Genomic DNA, 23,225 nt, shown 5'->3' on the forward strand with positions numbered 1-23,225 from the left:
TGGTGTTTTTGAACTTGTGGGATACCTCTGACACTTCTCACAGAGTTACTTTCCTTGGGGCGGGCGGGGGAACATTCAAATCAGGAAGCCCCAAAGACTAGTTTGAAGCTTCAGCTTCCTGACTTGTCAAGGCAACTTTGCTATTTCAGAGCATACTTTCTGAAATTGATGCTCTCTTGCCTGAGTTGCTACTTTAAAGACTGAAAAAGATTTCAATAACTAGTCTTCCCCCTTCCTAGATAGGGTGGGGCTGGGATTTATCAGGGATTACTCAGAAGTAGTTCAAGAGTTCATAGTTCACTTAGACTTATTATAAAGCAAGTGAGTTTGTCACTTTGCACAGTGAGCAGAAACTTCGGATCTTTCAAAAGATCCCGTCTCTTAAAAACTTGGAACCACTCTCCTACAATACATTTTGAAATCTCCTAGTTACTCCACTGAATTTTTATGAAAACCTTTTTGTGTTTCTTAACTTCTAAAATTTACCTATCTGGAATGATTTTCCCAAAATCCTGAACTTAGGGCACAAGGTAGTTTTTGGTGTATGCAAGCAGGTAAAACTTTTTCTTCTTTACCTCTCTCATTCTCTTTTAGGATACAGGTGTAGGTAAATCAAGTATTGTGTGGCGGTTCGTGGAAGACAGTTTTGATCCGAATATCAACCCAACAATAGGGTAAGAGATCAAGTTTATTGAATGTGCATCTAAAGGTGTATTGAAAAGTCCATTCAAATAAAGGCTGTGTTTCAGGGGTTAGGCATCCCCATTTTAAACTCCAGTGAATTTGGAGTCAGTGGTTCCCATCATGTCTAGAAGAACTTGAAATGGTGGAGTGAGGATTGATGTGTTTTAGGAAAATTGTCTTTTGATTTGTGAGGAATGAAAACCTCAAAATGAAAGTATGAATTAAAGTTTTACTTGTTAGAATATACATAGAGCCTTCGATCTATGAATAGTAACAGCAGTTACACCTTGAAATAAGGCAGAAGAAAACAGGTCCTAATACTTTTTTTTCCCCGGTATGTCACCTAAAAGATATTTTAGGTGGCTTTAGTTCTTCGTAAAAAATAGTTTGGGGTCCAAACCCTTCTCACACATTCCAGCACTGCTACTACACGTTCCAGTAGTAGTAAAGAATTAACAAATTAATGTCAAAATGGAAGCTTTTTTCCGGGTATCTGGGTCTTAGAATAAGTGAAATTGACTGGCTGTCGGTTTTCGACTCTGTGAGAAAACTTTTCAGGCTGTTTAAATATCATAATATTAATCCTTTCTCTGTGAGAAGTTGTGTTTCGTGGGTTTTAATACTTTGTTAGGCTTGTAAGACTAGATAGCTACTATGCAAAGCCGCAATCGAGTGGTTTCTTCCATTTAAAGAAAAATTCTGTTCTGCCTAATCGGGAAATATTTTACAGCATACACATACACACTTGAGGGCACCAAGATGAAACAGCCAGTGATTCTCTGAAATTAAAATGCCTTCCAATAGCCTTCAAGAAAGAACTGGGTATGTCTGCATGTTTGAAGTGTGAACTCATCCTCCTCTGGGCCTGCCTGTCACTACCCGCATGGGAAAGTGAAGGGACAGGAAGTGATAGCAGGTCGTGCTGGTGACTCAGTGAGTGACACACCTCACACTAGGCAGCACAAAAACCCAAACGCCAGCTTGGTTAGAAGTGCTGTCTCACCAGAGAAGAGGGAAGGTGGAGGGCCTCCCTCAGGCCTGTGGCCCTGTCCTGGGTGGCCGGCCCTCCCAGCCCCACAGGCGCTGGGCTTCTTCACCTCCCTGAGCCCCGCTCTCTTCCCAGGCGGTCCAGGCGCATGTCTCACGGGGAAGAGGATCCGAGGCTTCCCCCTCTTCCCTTCCTCCGCCCTTGTTTCTCTGTCCTCAGCAGGTGTCCTCCTCCTTCAGGACCAGCCCCCCACACACCCGAGCTCTGGAGCCCTGCCTTCCTCAGGTCTACCCCTTCCCCACCCCAGCCCTGCCTTCTTGTCGGAGCCTGCAGACACGCTCCCCGAAGACAGGGCCGTCCCCCAAGCCTGCCGGGCAAACGGGGGGCTCCGGAAGGAGGACTTCCTGCTTCCTCAGCTGCTGCTTCTGCTCAGCCCCCTGCTGTCTCCATCCCACCCCACCATCCCACTGAAACCACCTCCCCTCAGTACCTGTTTCCATCTCATTGCCAAAGCAATGGCTTTTTTCTTTCTTTATTCATTCATTGAGTGCCTGCTGTATGCCGGATGCTAGACTGGGGGCTGGTGATTTAGACCAGGGCTCGGCAAACCGTGGCCGTTTGGCCCACCTCTTGATTTTATAGATCAAGTGATACCGTGACACATCACACCCGTTCCTTTATATGTTGTCTGCACCGCTTTCGGGCTACAATGGCAGACTTGAATAGTTGTGACTAAGACCCTGTGGGCTGCAAAGCTGAAAGTATTTACCGTTTGGACCTTTTCAGAAAGAGTCTGCCAGCCCCTCCTGCCCTCATGAACCTCTCCTAGAAGGAGAGAGACATATTCTGTAACTAAAGTACAGGAAGTGATTTCTTTGACCATTTTCTGTGCTCCAAAGGAGGAATGTGGAGCATCTGTGAGAGCCTGTAGCAGGGGCCTCACCCAGGCCCAAGGGCATGACTGGTTCCTGAGGGGAACAGTGAGGGTGTGAGGCACTTGGAAGCCCTGACATTTCAGTATTGAAAGGTGAGTGGACTGTATTTCGAAAAACAGTTTTTGAAGAGTGGAAGGTAACCATCGGTGGTGTTGAGGGCAGTGAGTAGCACGGGGGACAGCAGGAGCTGCGAGGGTGGGGGACAGGGCACACTGGATGGGTGGCCCGGAGGCTGGGCAGGCAGCAGGGCCAGGCCCCAGACGTTCTTTCTCTCCCTGGGTCCGTGACCATCCCGCTCAGTCTTCTCCCCGCCCCACCCCCGCTGAGTTCATAGTGTTTGGTCTTCCCCACACTGCGTCCTCCTCCGTCCTCCTCCGCGCCGTGCCTTTCTCAAACACTAAGGGGCTCTATGTATTTGTGACCGAGCTCAGAAACTCCCCGTCAGAGGCTTGGCCCTCTGCTTCCCTTTCCGTGGACCTTGTGCAAGAGAAAAGGACCAACATGGCCCCAGGTACCCAAGCCAGCCAGCAACCTGGGCATCCTTCTCAGATCCCCCTCCTAATGTCCCCTCCCCTCCCCGAAGCCAGCATGAGTCACTAGCTCCTGTCCAGGGCTCCTCCTGAATATCCTTCCATACCTGCTCTTTGTTGACTTCTAGACCGTCCTCTTCCCTCCTGCTGCTTCCGACATGGACTCTGCCACCTGCCAGCTAGTTAACCCTGAATCCGTTTCCCCATCCGCAAAATAATAGTAATACTGGCACCAATTCCATATTGTTAGGGGAATTCCATGAGCTACTGTATTTAAAATGTTTAGCTAAATGCCAGGGACCCTGGGGCTCAATACATGATAGCATTGTTGATTTTTAAAATATTTACATCTTTTTAAAATCTTTAAAAATTATTTTTATCAAAGTAATGTGCATGTGGTTTTTTTCTGTAACAGTAAGGCTTATAAGTTAAGGATAACAGTCCCCTGGTCCACTCTGACTCACTCCCTAGAGGCAACTACTGTTGTGAGGTTGTTTAGCTGTTTTTTTCTGATCTTTCCTCCAGATTTTTTCATAACATGCATATACTGCAAATTCTTGATCCCTTCTCTCTTCTCCCCCACCCCATCCCCCAATTTTAGGCATTATCTACTGATTGTTTTCTTGAGAGATGGGAATTAGTCATCCTACTTCTCCCACCTCCCTCTGCTCATTTGCCCTCCCTCCATCTTTCCAGTAAAGCACTACCACTGAGCATCAATGTAGCCTTTAGAATGCAGGCTCTCAAGCCAGGCTAGCTGCCTTCACATTCCAGGTCTAACACGTAGTCGCTGTGTCCTTGAGCAAATTATTTAACCTCTTTGTGACTAAATTTGCACATTTGGGAGAATAAGTTGCATCTCATTATAGAGTTGTGAAAATTGAGTTAAACACATAAAAATTAGTTAGAATGGTACTTGGCATATGGTAAGCATTTGTTATTTCTTAGCAACTGTTATTTTTTAATAAGCCTCTAACACTATAGTTTTTTTTAGACTTTATTTAAATGGAATTAGACCAGTAGGTGTTGTTTTGTATCTGCTTATTTTATTCAAACCTTGTAAGATTCATCTATGTCATTTCATGTAATAATAGTTTATTCTTTTTCATCCCTGTATAGTAAGTAACTCATTGGATAAATATGCCACAGTTTATTCTGCTGTTGGATATTGTGGTTGTTTCTAGTCTGAGGCTATTACAAATAATTTTGCTATGAACATTTTTGTACGTGTCTTTTGTGCCCATATGTATGGAATTTCTTTGGCAATTGGCAGTGGAATTCCTGGGTCAGAAGGAATATGTATCTTAACTCTAGTAGCTACCTTGTAAAGTATTGTGCCAATTTACATTCCTACCAGCAGTGTTTGGGAGTTCCGGTTGCTCCATATCAGCTACATTTGGTATTATCAGTCTCAAATTTTAGCTGTGTTGGAGGGTGGGTGGTAGTACCTCATTCTGGTTTTAATTTCTGTTTCCCATATGTCTAAAGCTATTGAACACATTTTCATATGTTTATTGGTCATTTGGATATGTTGCCTGTTTGAGAATCTTGTTCATTTTTCTATTGGGTCGTCAGTCATACCCTTATTGATCTGTAGGTGTTGTGTACGTATTCCAGATACTAGTCATTCATTGGTTCTGAGCATTGCAGATATTTTCTCGCACTCTGTGACTAAGGTTTTCACTCTCTGAAAGGATCTTTTAATGAAGAGTTGTTACTTTTAGTATATCCATTTGATCAATCTTTCTCTTTATGGTTAGTGCTTTTTATGTCCTTTTAATAAACTTTGATTTACCAAGGTCATGAAAATACTCTCCTGTTATCCTATAGAAATTTTGTTTCACTTTTCAGATTGAGATTTAAATTTTACCTGGAATTAATTTCTGGGTGAGATGTAAAATAAACGTTAAGTTGTGGGGCGTTTTGGCTTTTTTTTTTTTTAATTCCAACAGGGTTATCCAGTAATCCTCATCCCTTTTTTGTTTTTTTAGACCATCCATAATTCAGTGTTCTATGCTGAGCTGTGATTGTCATAAATTGAGCATCTGTATTTATAGTGCACTTTTTATGGATTTTTCTTTTTTTTTTTGCGGTACGCGGGCCTCTCACTGTTGTGGCCTCTCCCATTGCGGAGCACAGGCTCCGGACGCGCAGGCTCAGCGGCCATGGCTCACGGGCCTAGCCGCTCGGCGGCATGTGGGATATTCCCAAACCAGGGCTCGAACCTGTGTCCCCTGCATTGGCAGGCGGACTCTCAACCACTGCGCCACCAGGGAAGCCCCTGGATTTTTTATTATATCCCATTGATCTGTGTTTTTAATTGACTTTACTGAAGTACAGTTTACATGCAATAAAATGCACCCATTTTTAGTGAACATGTTGATGAATTCTGACAGATTTATACATCTGTGAGATCACCACTGCAATCAGTATGTAGAACACTTCCATCACTCCAGACTGTTCCTTTTTGCCCCATCCTGTATTCATCCCCACCCCTACCACTGGCTCCAGGCAACCACTGATAAGCTTTCTGTCACTATAGATTATATGGAATTTTAAAATTTCAATTGTTTGTTACTAATATATAGACATAAAATGGATTTTTACGTATGGACCTTGTGTTGTGTGACTTGGCTGAATTCAGTTAGTTCAGGCACCTTTTTAATAGATGCCTTGGGATTTTCTTAGGTGCACAATCATGCCATCTGTAATAGGCAATTTTATTTCTTTCTTTCCAATCTGTGTGCCTTTTATTTCTCTTACCTACCTTAGCACATGAGCTAGGACCTCCAGTACTGTGAGAAGTGGTAAGAGCAGACATCCTTTCCTTATTCCTAATCTTGGTGGGGGAAGCATTCAGTCTTTTCCATTAAGTTAGACGTCTAGGCTCTAGGTTTTTTTTATAGGTGCCCACTATCAGGTTGAGAATGTTATCCTCTATCCCTAAATCAGATTTTTTTTATCAAGAATTGTGTTGAGTTTTGCCAGGTGTTTTTTTTCATCTTTTGAACTGTTCTTATGCTTTTTCTTTTTCAGTCTTAAAATAGTGAATTACAACAATTGATACTAAAATATTAAGCCAACATTGCATTCCTCGGATACATTTCACTTGGTTAATATGAATTTTTTAATACATTACTGAATTTGATTTACTAAAATTTTGCTAAGCATTTTTGCCTCCATGTTCATGATGGATATTGATCTGTAGTTTTCTGTAATATGTTCTCTAATTTTGGTATCACGGCCTCATAAAATTAAGTTGGGAAGTGTTTTTTCCTCTTCTACTTTTTTGGAAGAATTCATGTAGAATTGGTATTTCTTCCTTAAAAGTTTGGTATAATTCATAAATTATATCCATTTGATCAATGGATGAAGCCATCTGAGCAAGGAGTTTTCTTTGCCAGAAAAATTCAGCTACCAATTCAGCTTCTTTAATAGATATGTGCCTATTCATTTTTTCCTGAGTAAGCTTTGGTAGTTTGTGTCTTTCAAAGAATTTGTCCATTGTATCTGTTTTTTAATTTATTGGCATGAAGTTGTTCATAATATTCCTCTATTATCTTTTTAATGTCATTAGGATCTGTCCAGCTATAAGTTTAGCAATTTTAATGGTCTTCTCAAAGAAATCAGTTTATTTCATTAATATTTCACTCTTTTCCTTGTCATTGATTTTTGCTTTTATCTTCATTTTTTCCTTCCTTTGCTTATTTTGGCCTAACTTCTTCCTTTTTAGTTTTTTAAGGTGGAAGTTTATAATATTGATTTTTTAAGGCTTTTTTTATTTATGCAATTTATACAATTAGAAGTATAAATTTCCCTGTAAGTACTGGTTTGAGTGAATCCCACAGATTTTGATATGTTGTGTTTTCATTTTCATTTAGTTCAAAGTATTTCTTTCCCTTGTGACTTGTTTGACCTGTTAGTTGTTGGAAGTATGTTTTCTAACTTACAATTATTTGGGAATTTTTCCAGATATTTTCAATTAGTACTGATTTGTAGTTTAAATCCGTTGTAGTCAGAGAACATACTCATTATTATTTCAGACCTTTTACATTTGACATTTGTTTTATGGCCTAGAATATGGCCTTCATGAATGTTCCATGTGTACCAGAAAAGAATGTATTCTGCTACTGTTGTGTGGTGTGTTCTGTAAATGTTAAATAATCAGCTTGGCTAACAGCACTGTTCCTCTCCTTTGTATCCTTACTGATTTTTTTTTCCCTTATTTGAAGTGAAAGGAGTGTCTGAAATCCAACCCTAATTGAAGATTTGTCTAGTTCTGTTTTTAGTTTGATCAGTTTTTGTTGCTGTTTTGAAGCTCTTATTATTGAGTGTACCTACATGTAGCATTGTTATTTTTCTTGATCACTTGACCCCTTCACTGTCATGAAATGTCCCTCTTTTTCCCTGGTAACAGTCCCGATTCTGAATTCTACTTGGTCTCATATGAATACAGGCTCTTCAGCTCTCTGTTGGTTAGTGTTTGCATATCTTTTCCCATCCATTTACATTTAACCTATTTATATCTGTATATTTAAAGTGAGTTTCTTGCAGACAGCATTATGGGTCCTGCCTTTTATTTGGCGTGTTTACACTTGTGCTGTCTAATACAGTAGCTGCATGTGGCTATCTGAACTTAAGTTAAAATTTAAAATTCAGTTCCTCAGTCACACTAGCTACCTTTCAAGTTCTCATTGTAGAAGGCTCTGTTGTATAGTACTGGTTTAGACCATTTTTATTTTTTGTAACTATCAATATGGTTTGGCTTAAATCTACCATCTTGCTGTATTTTTCTACTGTCCATATTAATGGTTCCATTTTATCTCCACTAGTGGCCTGTTAGCTGTACCTCTTCTATTATTTTAGTGGTTGTGCTAGGATTTACAATATACTTCTTTAATTTGTTAGCCTGCCTTCAAATAATATACAGTTTCCCATATAGTATAAGAACCTCCTTACAGGAGTATACTTTTATTTCCCCTCGCTCATCCTTTCTGTTATTATTGTCATATATTTTATTTCTGCATCTTATAAAGTCCACAATACACTTATTTTTTGCCTTAGTCAGTGATCTTTTAAAGAGACTAAATTAGTCTTTTTTCTGGGTCCTTGTGCCAGTGTCACAGTTTCTTAAATCCAGTATCTCTGTAATAAGTCTTAATGTCCAGTAGTATGAGTAGTTCTATTTTATTCTTCAGTAATTTCTTGGCTGTTCTTGGCCTGTTACATTTCCATGTAAACATTAGTGTTATCTGTTTTCACACACACCAACACACTAATCCCCACTGTGTTTTTGATTGACATTCCATTGAATTTATACATTGGTTTGGAGAGAAATGACATCTGTATGATACTGCATCTTCAATATATGCACATAGATTATTCTTCCATTTGTTAGGCTTCTTTATTTTTTCTGAGCATTTTTTTCTGCTTTTCTGTGTAGTGGACTTGCACATCTTTCGTTAGATTTAATCCAAGGGGTTTGATGTTTCAGTGCAGTTTTCTGCTGTCAATGTGCTAAATGGTATTGCTTTGAAATAGCTTTATTTCTAAAACTTAAACTTTTTGTATCGTTTATTGAGTTGAGTACGGATCTGCAGTACAGTGTTGAATAGAAATGGTCGTACTGGGTATTCTTATCTTATTTTAATCTTAGCAGGAAAGCTTTCTCTATCATACCATTAAATATGTTTGCTGTAAGGTTTTTGTACATACACCTTATCACATTACAGAGTGTCCTTCTTTTTATTATATGCTGGAGTTTGTTTGTTTTTTTTAACATGAATAAGTGTGGAATTTACCAAAAGATTTTTCTACATTTATTGGCTTGATCCTGTAATTATTCTTTTATGATGTTAATGTGGTAAATAACATTGTTGAATTTTCATGGAGTAAATCCACTTAGATGGTGATATTTTTCTTTTTACATATCACTGGCTTTAGTTTACTGTGTTTTTTTAGGACCTTTGTGTATGCTTTAGGACCTTTGAGTAAGATTGTCATGTAATATTACTTTCTATAATGTACACGTCAGATTTGGCATGAAGGTTTTGCTTCCCTTATAAAGCTAGTTGAGAAGCTCTTCTATGGAAGAGTTTGTGTAAAATTGCTCTTATTTCTTCTTTAAGTGATTAGTAAAATGCATGTGGGCTTCAAGTTGTCCTTGTATAATATAGTTTAAGGAGTCAATTTCTTTCTTTTGTTTTTAATAATTTTTATTTATTTTTTTTATTTGGTTGCGCTGGGTCTCAGTTGCGGCTCGCTGACTCCTTAGTTGTGGCATGTGTGCTCCTTAGTTGTGGCCAGTGAGCTCCTTAGTTGCAGCCAGTGGGCTCAGTTGCAGCCAGTGGGCTCCTTAGTTGCAGCTTGCCAAATCCTTAGTTGAGGCACGTGGACTCCTCAGTTGTGGCAGGCGGGCTCCTTAGTTGTGGTGTGCGAACTCTTAGTTGCAGCATGCATATAGGGTCTAGTTCCCTGACCAGGGATCAAACCCAGGCCCCCTGCATTGGGAACGTGGAGTCCTTAACCACTGTGCCACCAGGGAAGTCCCTCAATTTCTTTCATAGTTGTAAGATTATTCATTTTCAGATTTTATATTTCTTCTTGTATTGATTTTGATAGATTGTGGTTTGTTTGGGTTTTTTTAAAGGATTTTCACTATTTTCATATACTTTTCCCAATTTATTGGCAGAAAGATGTTAAGACTTTATACTTTTTACATTTTACATATATCTGTTTTACATTTCTGATATTAGTTTTGCCTTTGGTCAACTCTGCAGTATTTCTCTTTTTTCATTAATTCCTGCTCCTATCTTTATAGTTTCTGTTCTGTTCAATGTGCTATTCTTTTTCTAACTCCTTGAAAGAGATGATTATATAACTGATTTTCAGTCTTTATTTTCACTTGTATTCCTTATGTTTTAATACCTTAGCCATGGCTTTTGCTGGATCCAAGTTTTTGTATATCATCATTTCATTGTCATACATTTCAAAGTCATTCATTTCAAAATATTTTCTGATTTTTATTATGATTTCACCTTTGATCCAAGTGTCATTTAGATATGTGTTTGTTGATTTCCAAATATAGGGAAATTTTCTAGTTAACTTTTTTTAGTGATTACTGGCATAATTGTATTGAGGTCAGAGAACATATTTAAATCCTTTAATTTCTGATGCAATTTGCAATTTACCCAGCATATGTTGATTTTGGTAAATGTTTCATATGTGTTTGAAAAGATTGTATACTTTGCAACTGTTATTTGCCACGTTCTGTGAGTGGAATTAGGTCAGGTTTATTAATCGTGTTCATTTCTTCTGGTTTTTTGGTCTACCCAAATCCATCAGTTACTAAGAGACTTAGTGGGTTAAAAATCTCCCACTATGCTTGTGTATTTGTCTGATTATCCTTTTTGTTCTGTCAGTTTCACTTTATCTGTTTTGCAGCTACAGTAAGTACTTACAAACCTGGAATTTTGTATCTTACTGATAATACAAACCTTCTAACATTCTGAAATGTACTCCTTAGCTCTGGGAATGCATTTTGCCTTGAGGTCTAATTGTGTCTTAATATAACAAGACTATTTCCTTTGGTCAGTATTTGCATGGTGCAACTTTGTCTCATCCTTTTGTTTTCTAACCTTTCTGTATCTTTCTGTTTAAGGTGGGTTTCTTGTAAGCAGCTTATGATTTGAATTTGATAAAATATATTCCTTATAACCACCACCTAATCAAGATCCAGAAATTCTCATCACCTCAGAAGGTTGTTTCTGTGAGTCCCACTCCTCACAAGTGACCACTGTGCTGACCTCAATCATTATGGATTAATTTGCCTGTTCTTGCATTTCATGTAAATGAAATGATACAGAAGACACTCTTTGGTGTCCTATTTCTTCCCCATAAAATGATGTTTTGGAGATTCAACCATGTTGTTGCATGTATCATAGTCCCTTTTTTAAATTGGTGACTAATATTCTCTTATATGAATAGATCACAGTTTGTTTACCCATTAGTTTTGGGCTACTATGAATATAGGTGCTGTGAAGATTCTTTTAAAACTCTTTTTGTACACATAGGTTTTCATTTCCTTTGGGTAAATAACTAGGAATAGAATTTGTAGTTCATAGGATAGGTGCATGTATAACTTAGTACGAAGTTGCCAAAGAGTTGTCCAAAGTGGTTGTATCATTTTACCCTCCCACCCGCAAGGTATAGAAGTCCAGTTGCCCTACCTCCTCACCAGCATTTGTCTTTTTAACTTCAGTTATTCTAGTGGATATGAAATGGTATCTCATTGTGCTTTTAGTCTGCATTTCCCAGATGACTAATAATGTTAAGCATTTTTCATGTGTGTATTTGTCATTCATATATATCTTATGAAGTGAGTACTCAGGTCTTTTGCCCATTTTTACTGGGAGTTTTTGCCTTATTTTTTACAGACTTGTAGAAATTCTTTTTTTTTTTTTTTTTTTTTTTTTTGCGGTACGCGGGCCTCTCACTGTTGTGGCCTCTCCTGTTGTGGAGCACAGGCTCCAGACACACAGGCTCAGCGGCCATGGCTCACGGGCCCAGCCGCTCCGCAGCATGTGGGATCCTCCCGGACCGGGGCACGAACCCGTGTCCCCTGCATCGGCAGGCGGACTCTCAACCACTGCGCCACCAGGGAAGCCCCTTTAGGTTTTTTTCTACATGCATGATTATGTTGTCTGAGAATAAAGTCAGTTTCTTCCTTTCCTTTTAATTTTTTCCATACCTTGCTGCACTGGCTAGGACCTCCAGTACCATATTGAATAAAAGTGGTGACCAACATCCTTGCCTTTTCCCAATCTTAGTGGAAAAACATTCAACATTATACTATTAAGTATGATGTTAGTTGTAGGGTGCCCATTATTAAGATAAGGAAGCTTCCTTCTCTTTCTAGTTTGCTGAAACTTTTTTAAAATCAAGAATGGGTCTTGAATTTTGTCTTAATACTTTTCTGCATCTATTTAGATGACAGTATGGTTTGTTACCTCCTTTTCTCTGTCAATGTGATGGATAACTGTATTCATTATCAATTGCTAAGTAACAAATTATCCCAACACTTAGCGGCTTGAAACCACAAACATTCATTATCCACATTTTCTGTGGATCAGAAATCAGAGTGGCTTAGCTGATATGGTTCTGGCTCAGAGTCTTCTGTGGTGTTGCAGTCAAGATGTCCCAGTCAAGTCAGGGCTGCAGTCATTTGAAAGCTTGGCTGGGGTTGAAGGTTCTGCTTCCAAGATAGCGCACTCACATGGCTGTTGACTGTAGGCCTCAGTTCCTCAGATCTTCACCATGTGGGCCTCTCCATGGGGCTGCATGAGTGTCCTCACAAAAGGACAGCTAACTTTCCCCGGGGCAAGTGACCCAAGGGAGAGCAAGGAAGAATCTGTAGTATTTTTATGACGCCTTAGAAGGGAGTTACTAAGCCCATCCCAGACTCGAAGGGTACGGAATTAAGCACCAGTCTTGAAGGAAGGAGTATCAAAAGGCAAAAAATAGGGCTTCCCTGGTGGCGCAGTGGTTGAGAGTCCGCCTGCCGATGCAGGGAACACGGGTTCGTGCCCCGGTCCGGGAAGATCCCACATGCCGCGGAGCGGCTGGGCCCGTGAGCCATGGCCGCTGAGCCTGCGCGTCTGGAGCCTGTGCTCCGCAACGGGAGAGGCCACAACAGTGAGAGGCCTGCGTAAAGCAAAAAAAAAAAAAAAAAAAAAAAAAGGCAAAAAATGAACATATTTTGTAACTACCACAATTACATTAATTGAATTTCAAAAGTTTAATCATCCTTACTGTATCTAATCATGTTGTGAGTAAACATCAGATAAACTCGGATTGAGAAACGTTTTACAAAATGACGGGTATATAATCTTCAGAAGTCTCAAAGTTTAAAAAGTCAAGGAAAGACTGAGAAGCTAACCCAGACTGAAGGAGACTAAAGAGTCATGGCAGCTAAGTACAGCATGTGTTTTGAAGTGGGTGTTTTACCAAAAAGGGTATTATTAGGACAATTAGCAAAACTCAAATGGGCTCCGAGGAATAGATGGTAGTAATGTGTCGGTGTTAATTTCACAGTTTTGATTATCTTATTCTGCTTGCGCAGGAAGATAGTCTTGTTTGTAGGAAATGTCCACTAATGTTCAGAGGTAATGAGGCAACTTACTCTGAAATGGCTCAGGATAAATAACTTCTGTACCGGTAACTTTTCTCTAAATTAGAGACTGTTTCAAGTTTGTTTGCTTGTTTTTAATGATGGCTATTTTACTGTAAATAAAGACATTAAAAGACAACCAGCTTTTATCCCCCAATGTCATTAAAAGACAGCTGGCTGCTTGGTGTAAAACAGTGTAACATTGAGCTGTTGACGCACTCTTCACCTTATACGCCAGCTCTGTGAGCCTGGGTCACCCCACCCCTCCGCCGCATGTACCTTCCTGCTTGGCCCACGTAATTTAAGCGATACTGAGATTTGAGTAATTATTCAGGGTAGGAAAAAAGAGGAAATGCAAAACTCATTTCTTTTTATTTTACACCCATATTACCACTTCCATTTCTCTTCATTCCTTCCTGTAGAATTGAGTTTTCATCTGTTGTTATTTCCCTTCAGCCTAAAGAACTGTTTTAGCATCTCATGGATTCTCAGGGCTACTAGTGACAGATTCCCTCAGTTTTTGTTTATCTGAAAAGGTCTGTATTACATCCTCACTTTTAAAGGATATTTTTCCTAGATAAGGATTTCTGGGGGGGCTTTTTCCCCTTTTTGTATTTTGTTTGTACAGCATAATGATTTGATATGGGACCATATTGTGAAGTGATTACACAATAAGTGTAGTTAACATCCAGTCACCACACATAGTTAGAAAATTTTTTTTCTCGCTATGAGAACATTTAGGATTTACTCAACAACTTTCAAATATACAGTACAATATTATTAACTATAGTCACCAAGCTGTGCATTCCATGGGTGAGATGCATGAAGATGTCAGAGGTACACACTTGGAGGTGTAATGTACAGATGGTTTTCTTTCAGCATTTTGAATATAGTATTCTACTGTATTCTGGCCTCCGTGGTTTCTGCTGAGCAGCCTGGCGTCATCCGTAGCACTGTTCCCCTGTATGTAACATACATTTTTATCATCTGGCTGCTTTAAGATGTCTTTATCTTTTTTTTTTAATTAATATTTATTGGAGTATAATTGCTTTACAATGTTGTATTCGTTTCTGCTGTACAGCAAAGTGAATCAATTATTCATATACATGTACCCACTCTTTTTTAGATTCTTTTCCCATATAAGTCATTACAGAGTATTAAGTAGAGATCCCTGTGCTATACAGCACATTCTTATTAGTTATCTACGGTCTCTTTTATCTTTTGTCTTCAGCAGTTTACTGTTGTGTGCTAGGTGCTTGATATACTCTGGGGTAACTGAGTTGCTTGGATTAGAAATATGATTGTTTGGGACATTTTCAACCATTATTTCTTTAAATATTTTGTCTACCCCATTCTCTTGCTCCACCTATAGGATTCCAGTTACTCGTGTATTAAACTGTTGGATATTATCTCGCAGGTGACTGCGGCCTGGGTTTTGTTTTGCTTTGTTTTCCAAATTTTTCTCTTTAAGGATCACATTATTTCTGTTGATCTGTCTTTAAGTTCGATTGATCCTTTCTTCTGTCTTTTAAGCACATCTAGTATATTTTTTTAATTTCAAATACTGTCTAATTCTAGAGTCTTTGTTTTTTATATTTTGTAAGCTTATCTGTTCACTCAATATGACTCTTTGTCTTTAAGTCCTGATTATATTTCTAATAGCTTTTAAAGCACATGTCTGCTAGTGCCAACATCTGGATCAGCTCCGGATCTGTTGCTATTTACTCTTTTTTCTCTTGACCTTGGGTCACATGTCTTTGCGTATGTAGTATCTTTTCTTTAATTACTATTGTATACTGAATGCTGCAGAGGTGTGTTGTAGGGATTTTCTATTCTCTTATCTTCTGGGAAATGCTGAGTTTTGTTTTAGCAGAAAGTTGAACTGTGGGCCAATCACCTTGAACTTGGGGAAACGTGCTTTTACACTCTGTTATTAGGATGGTTCTGTTGGATTGTTGCCTTCAGCCTCATGGCAAATCTTTATTCCTGGGATACAGTCTTTACTTCTGAAGGGTGGCCTACCTGGCTTTTCACTCAGGGTGCTCACTGGGCCCCTGTAAGTCGGCAGGATTCAGACTTCCAACTCTTTCTCCTGCAGTTGGCAGCAGCTGAAATCCTGCTCAGCTCTTTCAGCCTTCCATCGGCGCTGTCCTCGGAGTCTCCCCGACGCATGTGCGGTTCAAAGTCACCGTGGGTCTGAGGGGACTTGATGCATGGATTTGAGGCTTCCTCTGCAGCATCTTCCTTCCCAGGGTATCCCGTCTGCATTTCCAGCCACACTGGGAGCCCCAAACCCCATCCTCCAGCCAGCGGCACTGGTTTTTTGCTTGACAGGCCGGTGAGGATTCTCCCAGTGCGGGCTACCACCACCGTGCCTGGGCTCAGAGCTCCCTGACTTTGACTTTTAATTTGAGTATTTAATTATTTTACTTTTATTATAATTACTGATGTATTTATGTTTAAACACTACAGTTTTACACTTTGCTTTTTATTTACCCTGTCCTGTGCTCTTGTGGGTTGAATTTTGTTTTGTTTTGCTTTTAGTGCCATATTTCCCCCTTTGTTACCTTGGAAGTACATTCTTTAATTGTTCTTTAATTGTTACTCTAGCAATTACTTTACGCATCCTTGACTTTTTTGAGTCTAATATAAATTACCTTCACCACATTCCCACAACGTAAGGATCTCAAATCCAATTTCCCTGTTTCCTGCCTTTTATGCTTTTACAGTTCATTTTAATTCTAGACCTTATAGGACCTTTATTATTGTTATACAGTCAACATTCCTATCAGTTTTCTCCACATGTTTACTCTTCCTGTTGCTTTACATTCCTTCCTGCATTTCTGAACTTCCATCTGGGATTATTTATTTCATTCTGAAGAACACTGTTTCATATCTCCTTTACAGTACTCTTCTGGTGCTGGGGTGTTTTTTTGTCTGAAAATGTCTTAATTTCATCTTTTTTAAATAGAGCTTTTATTTACATACAATAAAATGTGTGGTTCAGTGCATTTTTGCCTTGTACTTGTTTAAGTGCCATCAAGCTATAGAACATTTCCATTACCCCAGAAAGCTCCCTTCCTGGTATACCCACCCCTGCCTCATCAACCTAACCACCATCAACCTAACCTATCACAATAGAGTAAATGTGTGTTTTTAAACTTCATATAAATGGTGGCTTATTATATCTACTCATTTGTGCTGCCTTCCTTTGCTCAAAATACTGTTTTTGAGATTCATCCATGTTTTTGCACATATCAGTAGTTTGTTCCTTTTTATTGCTGAGTAGTGTTGTATTGTATGAATATACCACAATTTGTTTATGTAGTCTCCTATTGATGGACATTTAAATGGAGTCCAGTTTTAAGCTATTATGAATAAAGCTGCTGTGAATATTTGTATACAGTTTTTGTGTGTAGATATGTACACGTGTCACTCTTGAGTATATACCTGAAGATGGAATTTCTGGTTCAAAGGCATGTTTCTTATCTACCATTGTGTAACAGATTACCCTAAAGCTTAGCAGCTTAAAACAACAATGAACACCTATTGTCTCACAGTTTTTGTAGGTCAGGAATTCAGGAGCAACTTAGCTGGGCGATTCTGGCTCTTGCTGTACTGACCTCTCCATAGGGCTGCTTGAGTGTCCTCACAACATGGGAGCCCAGGATGGAAGCCACAATGTCTTTGTGACCTCACCTTCATTTCCATAATATCCTCTTGGTTACATGGGTCAGCTCCATTCACTGTGGGAGGGTACTACACGAGGACATAAATACCAGGAGTGAGGATCCTTAGGGCCATCTTAGATGCTGGCTGCCACAATGGGTTTTAAGGCATGTTTATAAGAACTTGCTGTTTTCCAAAGTGGTTGCCTGCTCTTTTCCATTCCTACCAGCAATACATGACAGGTCCATTTGTTCCACATCTTCAACAGTTGTTTTTAATTTAAGCTATTTTGGCACGTCACAATCATTTTTTAAAGTCTATTTTCATTGGATATAGAATTCTTGGTTTTCAGTTATTGTCTCTTAGGTCTTTGAAAATATGTATCCCATTTTCTTATGACTTCATCTGTTTTTATTGAAGTCAGGTGTCAGTCTTGCTGCTATCTGAATATTAATGTGTCATTTATTCTTCTGAGTGCCTTTGAGATTTACTTTTTGTCTTTGGGTTTCACCAGTTTTACTTTGATGTGCCTAGGTGAGACTTCTGTTGTATTTATCCTGCTTGGGTTCATAGTATTTCTTGAACCTGTGGTTTGATGTCTTTCAAGTTGGAAAATTCTCAACCATTATCTCTTCAATATTGCTTTTGCTCCATTTTCTCTCTTCACATTCTCAGACTACTATTACATATAGTTTAGAATTTGTGTGTGTGGCTTTTACACCCTTTTCTACATTTTCCATTATTTTTTTCCTCCACGCCTTAAACTAGGTATTTTCTCCTAGCCCTTAATCCAGCTTTTAATCTTTTAAAATTTTTCAACTAATTCTAATCTAATTTTAAATCTATCTTTATTCTTTATTTCTGTTGTTACTTTTCTAAAGTTCTGGAATATCTGGTTGGTTTGTTTCTTTTAGTGCTCTTTTCTTTGATGAAATAACCACTCTAATCACCATTACCGCATAATGTTTTGTTATCTTCATAGTAAATATTAAAATTCATTATCATTTATTTATTTACTTACTGTCTGACCCCACCACTCCATAGTTCTATGAGCAAAGGAACCTTATCCAGAGTGACTACAGATGTATCCATAGTGCCTAGCCCTTAGTTAATGTGCTCAGTAAAAAAAAAAGATTGTTCTTTAATTATAAGATTTTTACAATTGTATAGTCATCATCTCTATCTACCAATCTCTGATTCATTTCAGATCCTCCTCTTATCGACATCTGCCCTATTATTCCACTGAAACCACTGTTGCAGAGTTTAACATCAACTCGTGAATGGCCAAGTATAATCCATTTTATTGTATTTCTCCTCTCTAGAAATACCTAGCATTCTTTTTTTTGCAAAGCCTCTTGTTACCTGGGATAGAGTTCTTTTTTTTTTTTTTCTGCAAAGCCTCTTGTTACCTGGGATACAGTTCTTTTTTTTTTTTTCCTCTTTTTTTTAAGAAAGTGCAAAGGCTCTGAGGCCAGGGTTCAGTTTGTTTGTTTGTTTGTTTGTTTGTTTTGGCTGCATTGGGTCTTCGTTGCTATGCACGGGCTTTCTCTAGTTGTGGCAAATGGGGGCTACTCTTCATTGCAGTGTGCAGGTTTCTCATTGCAGTGGCTTCTCTTGTTACGGAGCACGGGCTCTGGCCCGCGGGCTTCAGTAGTTGAGGCACACAGGCTCAGTAGTTGTGGCTTGCCGGTTGTAGGGCTCAGGCTCGGTAGTTGTGGCGCATGGGCTTAGTTGCTCCACGGTACGTGGGATCTTCCTGGACCAGGGCTCGAACCCGTGTCCCCTGCACTGGCAGGCGGATTCTTAACCACCGTGCCACCAGGGAAGTCCCTGGGATACAGTTCTGATTCTCCTCTTTCCTACCTCTTGGGATAGTCCTCCTTTTTCTGTTTCTTGGCCTTGCTGTCCACCCCTAAAATGTGGAAGCAGGGAAGATTTCTGCCATGGCCCTGGGTCTTCCCAGGTGATTTCATTCACGCTCACAGCCTTGAGGGCCACCTTTCTCCAGCGACTGCAGATGACTGCTGTGTCACTGCAGACACACCTGGGACACGACATATCTGCCCCTGAACTCCTCTCTCCACCTTTCATCCCAAAGACCTCATCCTCCTTGTCAGTGTGTCCACCACTGAGTGTGAATTGATACAACCACTCCAAGCTCCAAGTTGTAGTGATAATGTTGCTCATATTTTTTACTTTAAATACAATAACTTAATCCTTAAAACAACCCTGTGTGCTTACAATCCAGATATAAAAAGTCACAAAATTCGGGCCTCCCTGGTGGCGCAGTGGTTGAGAGTCCGCCTGCCGATGCAGGGGATACGGGTTCGTGCCCCGGTCTGGGAGGATCCCATGTGCCGCGGAGCGGCTGGGCCCGTGAGCCATGGCTGCTGAGCCTGCGCGTCCGGAGCCTGTGCTCCGCAACGGGAGAGGCCACAACGGTGAGAGGCCCGCGTACCACAAAAAAAAAAAAAAAAAAAAAAAAAAGTCACAAAATTCTCATCCAAAAAAAAACAAAACCAGCAAGATAAATTTTTTAAAGCCCATTAGACACCTGAGCTCACAAAGAAACCTAAATGAACTAAACTTCAGAAAGTGACAAGCCACTCACAGGAGAGAAGTGATCCATGGCTGCTCTCCTTCCCTGCAGAGACAGGGACAGGGAGAAGCTGCCATAGACGGGGCCCTCAGGCTGTCAACTGCGGAGACTTGAGGCAGCTGGTGAGCCCAGAGAAACATCTCTGAGGGAGTCCCCGCCTTCACTGGACATAGGGTGACAGCAGCCAGGGCACAGGGATCCAGGTGGGGAACTGCAAGGCCAAGGGAACTCCTCAAAATCTTGATCATGTTTGCTGATCCTTCCTCTGCTGTGGCCGGTCAGCCATTAAGCTGATCTAATAAAATATGTATTTAAAGTCAGGTCAGTAGACTGCACCACAAGGGGAAGAAAAGAGTTAACAACAGCAACAAAAGGACGTCTGAAATCTGTAGGACAATATCAAGGCAGTTTCACTGTTAACTGTTTTTACTCATGACACCTCTTCCACCAAATGTGTGGGTTTTTTCCACACCAGCAGTCAACTCTCCAACTCTCCAGACAACCACTGGACATCCTTCAGTCCAGTTCGTTTCTGACACTACCTCCCCAGAGTTGTGTCAGACTCCACAGGTTCACAGCTCAGTCCCACGAGACTGCTGGCTCTCCCGGTGCCAGTCACCAGTGTCACGTGCCCAGGGCACCCACGCTTCTGTCTGACGTGGCTACAAAGTTGAGACTTCCCCCCCACACACACACATACCCCTCCACCCCTTTGAGGTTTGATAATTTGCTAGAATAGCTCACAGAACTCGGGAACATACTTTACTTACATTTACTGGTTTATTATAAAGAATACAAATGAAGAGTGAGACAAAGAGGTCTGTAGTGCTGGAAGGGTCCCAAGCACAGGAGCTTCTGTCCTGTGGAGTTGGGGGTATGCCACCAATCCAGAAACTCTTCAAACCCCATTGTTAAGGACTTTTTATGGAGGCTCAATTGCTAGGCATGACTGACTAAATCATTGGCCATTAAGATTAACTCAGTCTCCAGCTCCTCCTCCCTCCCCAGAGGATGGGGGGTAGGGCTGAAAGTTCCAACCCCCTTATCAAGATCTGGTCTTTCTGGCAACCTGGCCCTCCCACCCCACAATCTGGAGCTATCTAGAGACCTGCCAGGATTCACCTCATCTGAACAAAAGACACTCCTCTCACTGAGGATATTCCAAGAGATTTAAGAGCCCTGTGTCAGAGCCTGGGAACAAAGACCAAATATATATTTCTTATTATGCCACACTCACATACACATCATTGGCATCCCAGAAAGAAAAGAGAAAAAGAATGGCACAAAAATATAATTCAAGACATAAAGGACAAGAACTTTCCAAAACTGATGAAAGTGATCAATACACAAGTCCAAGAATATCTCCAAACGCCAATCAGAATAAATACAAAAGAGCTGATCTTAAACGCAATCAGAAGGGCATTAAAAAACACATTATATACTGAAGAACAGTGATAAGAATTGTCACCGACTTCTAAACAAACACTGGAGGTCAGAAGATAATGACATGGCATCTTCAACACAGTAAATAAAGGTGGGGCAGGGACCTGCCAAGCATGAATTTTATATCTAGCAAAAATTTTCTTCAAAAGTGAAGGTAAATTAAAGATATTCGCAGGCAAAAGCTGAGAGAATTTGCCTACAGCAGACCCATATCATGAAAGATACTAAATGAAATTCTAAGAAGACTGTTGGCTTTTAAAACAAAAATAACAATTGTATTACTGTGTTTATAACATTTGAAGAAGCTAAATATAAGGCAACGAGCACAATGGGTGGGAGAGGAATACATGAAATTAGATTGTTGTATATCTTCCATTGTTCATGAAGTAGCATGACATTATGTGGAAATAGACTGAAATTTAAAGATTCATATTGTAATCTCTAGAAAAACATTGGAAAAAATAAGCACACACAAAGGGGTATCGCTAAAAAGTCAATACAAGAGAAAAAATAGAATACAGAAAAAAGTGTGATTTATCCAAAAGAAGGCATAAAAGGAGGAGCAGAGAAACAACAAACAAATGCCAAAATGAGACACTTAAAACCAGTCATGGACATAATTACATTGAATGTCAATTTTCTTATTTCTAGCATTCACATATTTTATAGATTCCACAGGGCATTGTGCATTTCTACATACTCTATATTGATGTCTATAAATATGGTCTCTGTGACAGTTTTACTGTTTTTACAGTCTTGGTGCTTTTTTTTTTCCTTATTGTATTGACTCAGTCCTCCAACACAGTGTCAAATACAAGTGGTGAGAGTGGACATCCATGCCTTGTCATAAGGCATGGCTGACATTACAGCATAATAGCCAAAATGCTGGTGAGAATGTGGAGCAGCTAGAACGGGATACATTTCTGAGGGGCGTAGGAAATAGTGTGACTGCTTTGGAGGACTGTGCTCTATTTTCGTATTAAGTTAAACGTACATCTAACTTATGAGTCAGCACTTCTACCCTTAGGTATTCACCCAAGAGAAATTAAAATATATGTTTAGAGAAAGACTTGTAAAAAAAAATGCCTTATTCATAATAGCCAAAAGCTTGAAACAACCCAAATATTCTTCGACATAATGACGGGCAAAGTCCGATATATTCATACAATGGAATACCATACCGCATTAAAAGAAGAGTTAGCTATCAAGTAATATAGATTCCTTTCAAAAACGTCATTAAATGAAAGATGCCAGACACAAGAGTATATACTTTATATGAAATCCAAGGACAATCGAAACTAATCTGTGAAGTAGGAGTCAAAAAGCTTTGCCGGGGGTAGGTACAATACTTAACTAGAAATGGGCAAACTTTCCTTAACTAAGGAGACTTTGGGGGTTATAGAAATGTTCTTTATCTTGTTTGGGGCAGTAGTTAACACGAGAATATGAAACGTCAAACCATATGCTTCATTTTATTGTTCGTTAGTTATACTTTGGTAAAATATACATATACATTTATGTATATAAAACGCTTTAAAAGCCCTGTGTTATAGGTACTGAAGGTATTCCTAGTTTTCAAATGAGAGAACTGAGGCGAAGAGAGGTTAATTGACTTGCCCAGTTGGTGGCAAAACTAATAAACAGAGCTGGGTAGTCTGGCTGAAAAGCCTGCACTCTTAGGGAGAATGCTGTTGTCTCAGATCCTTGCCCAGAAATTCTACTTCTAGGACTTTATCCTTCAGATAAAGTCCCAGAAGTTCCAAACAACAAGGTTAGTAGCTATACAAGGTTAGTCATTGCAGCGTTGTGGATTAGCAGGGGGCTGACTATATTATTTATAGCATAATCACTTGATATAATATGATGAAGGGGAAAAGGCCAGCTTGAGAAAACTTTATATACTTATATTGGATGACCTCCTAGGTGTAGTGTAGAGTGAAAAAAAATCAAAGATACCTACTGTATTCTACCATCTGGGTTAATAAATAGAAGAGGATGCAGGGGAAACTATGCACATATGCTGTATAAACCGCAGGTATATCTGAAAGGAAACCTAAGAAACGGATGAGATAGTTTCCAGGGAGAGGAATTGAATGGCTGGGAGGGAGGGGTGCGAGGGAGACGTTTCAGGCCAGCATGCCTGATCCGTACGTGCTGGGTCATGAAGCCTGTGAGCGTATTACCTACTCCAAAAATCAATGATATCGTA

The 23,225-nt window shown here is 39.7% G+C and overlaps 1 protein-coding gene across 1 annotated transcript in view; it reads left to right on the forward strand.

Annotated features, from left to right (window-relative positions):
* The first annotated feature begins 599 nt into the window (after window positions 1-599).
* The window catches only part of RAB22A (RAB22A, member RAS oncogene family), a 45,467-nt gene continuing 22,841 nt past the window's right edge, over window positions 600-23,225 (forward strand). Inside the window, exon 1 of the mRNA XM_079719436.1 lies at window positions 600-674. The gene's annotated coding sequence lies outside the window, so the exon portion shown is untranslated. The remainder of the gene's footprint in view (window positions 675-23,225) is intronic.

The sequence above is a fragment of the Hyperoodon ampullatus genome (genome assembly GCF_949752795.1).
Source record: "Hyperoodon ampullatus genome assembly, chromosome: 14".
Classification (NCBI taxonomy): Eukaryota; Metazoa; Chordata; class Mammalia; order Artiodactyla; family Ziphiidae; genus Hyperoodon; species Hyperoodon ampullatus.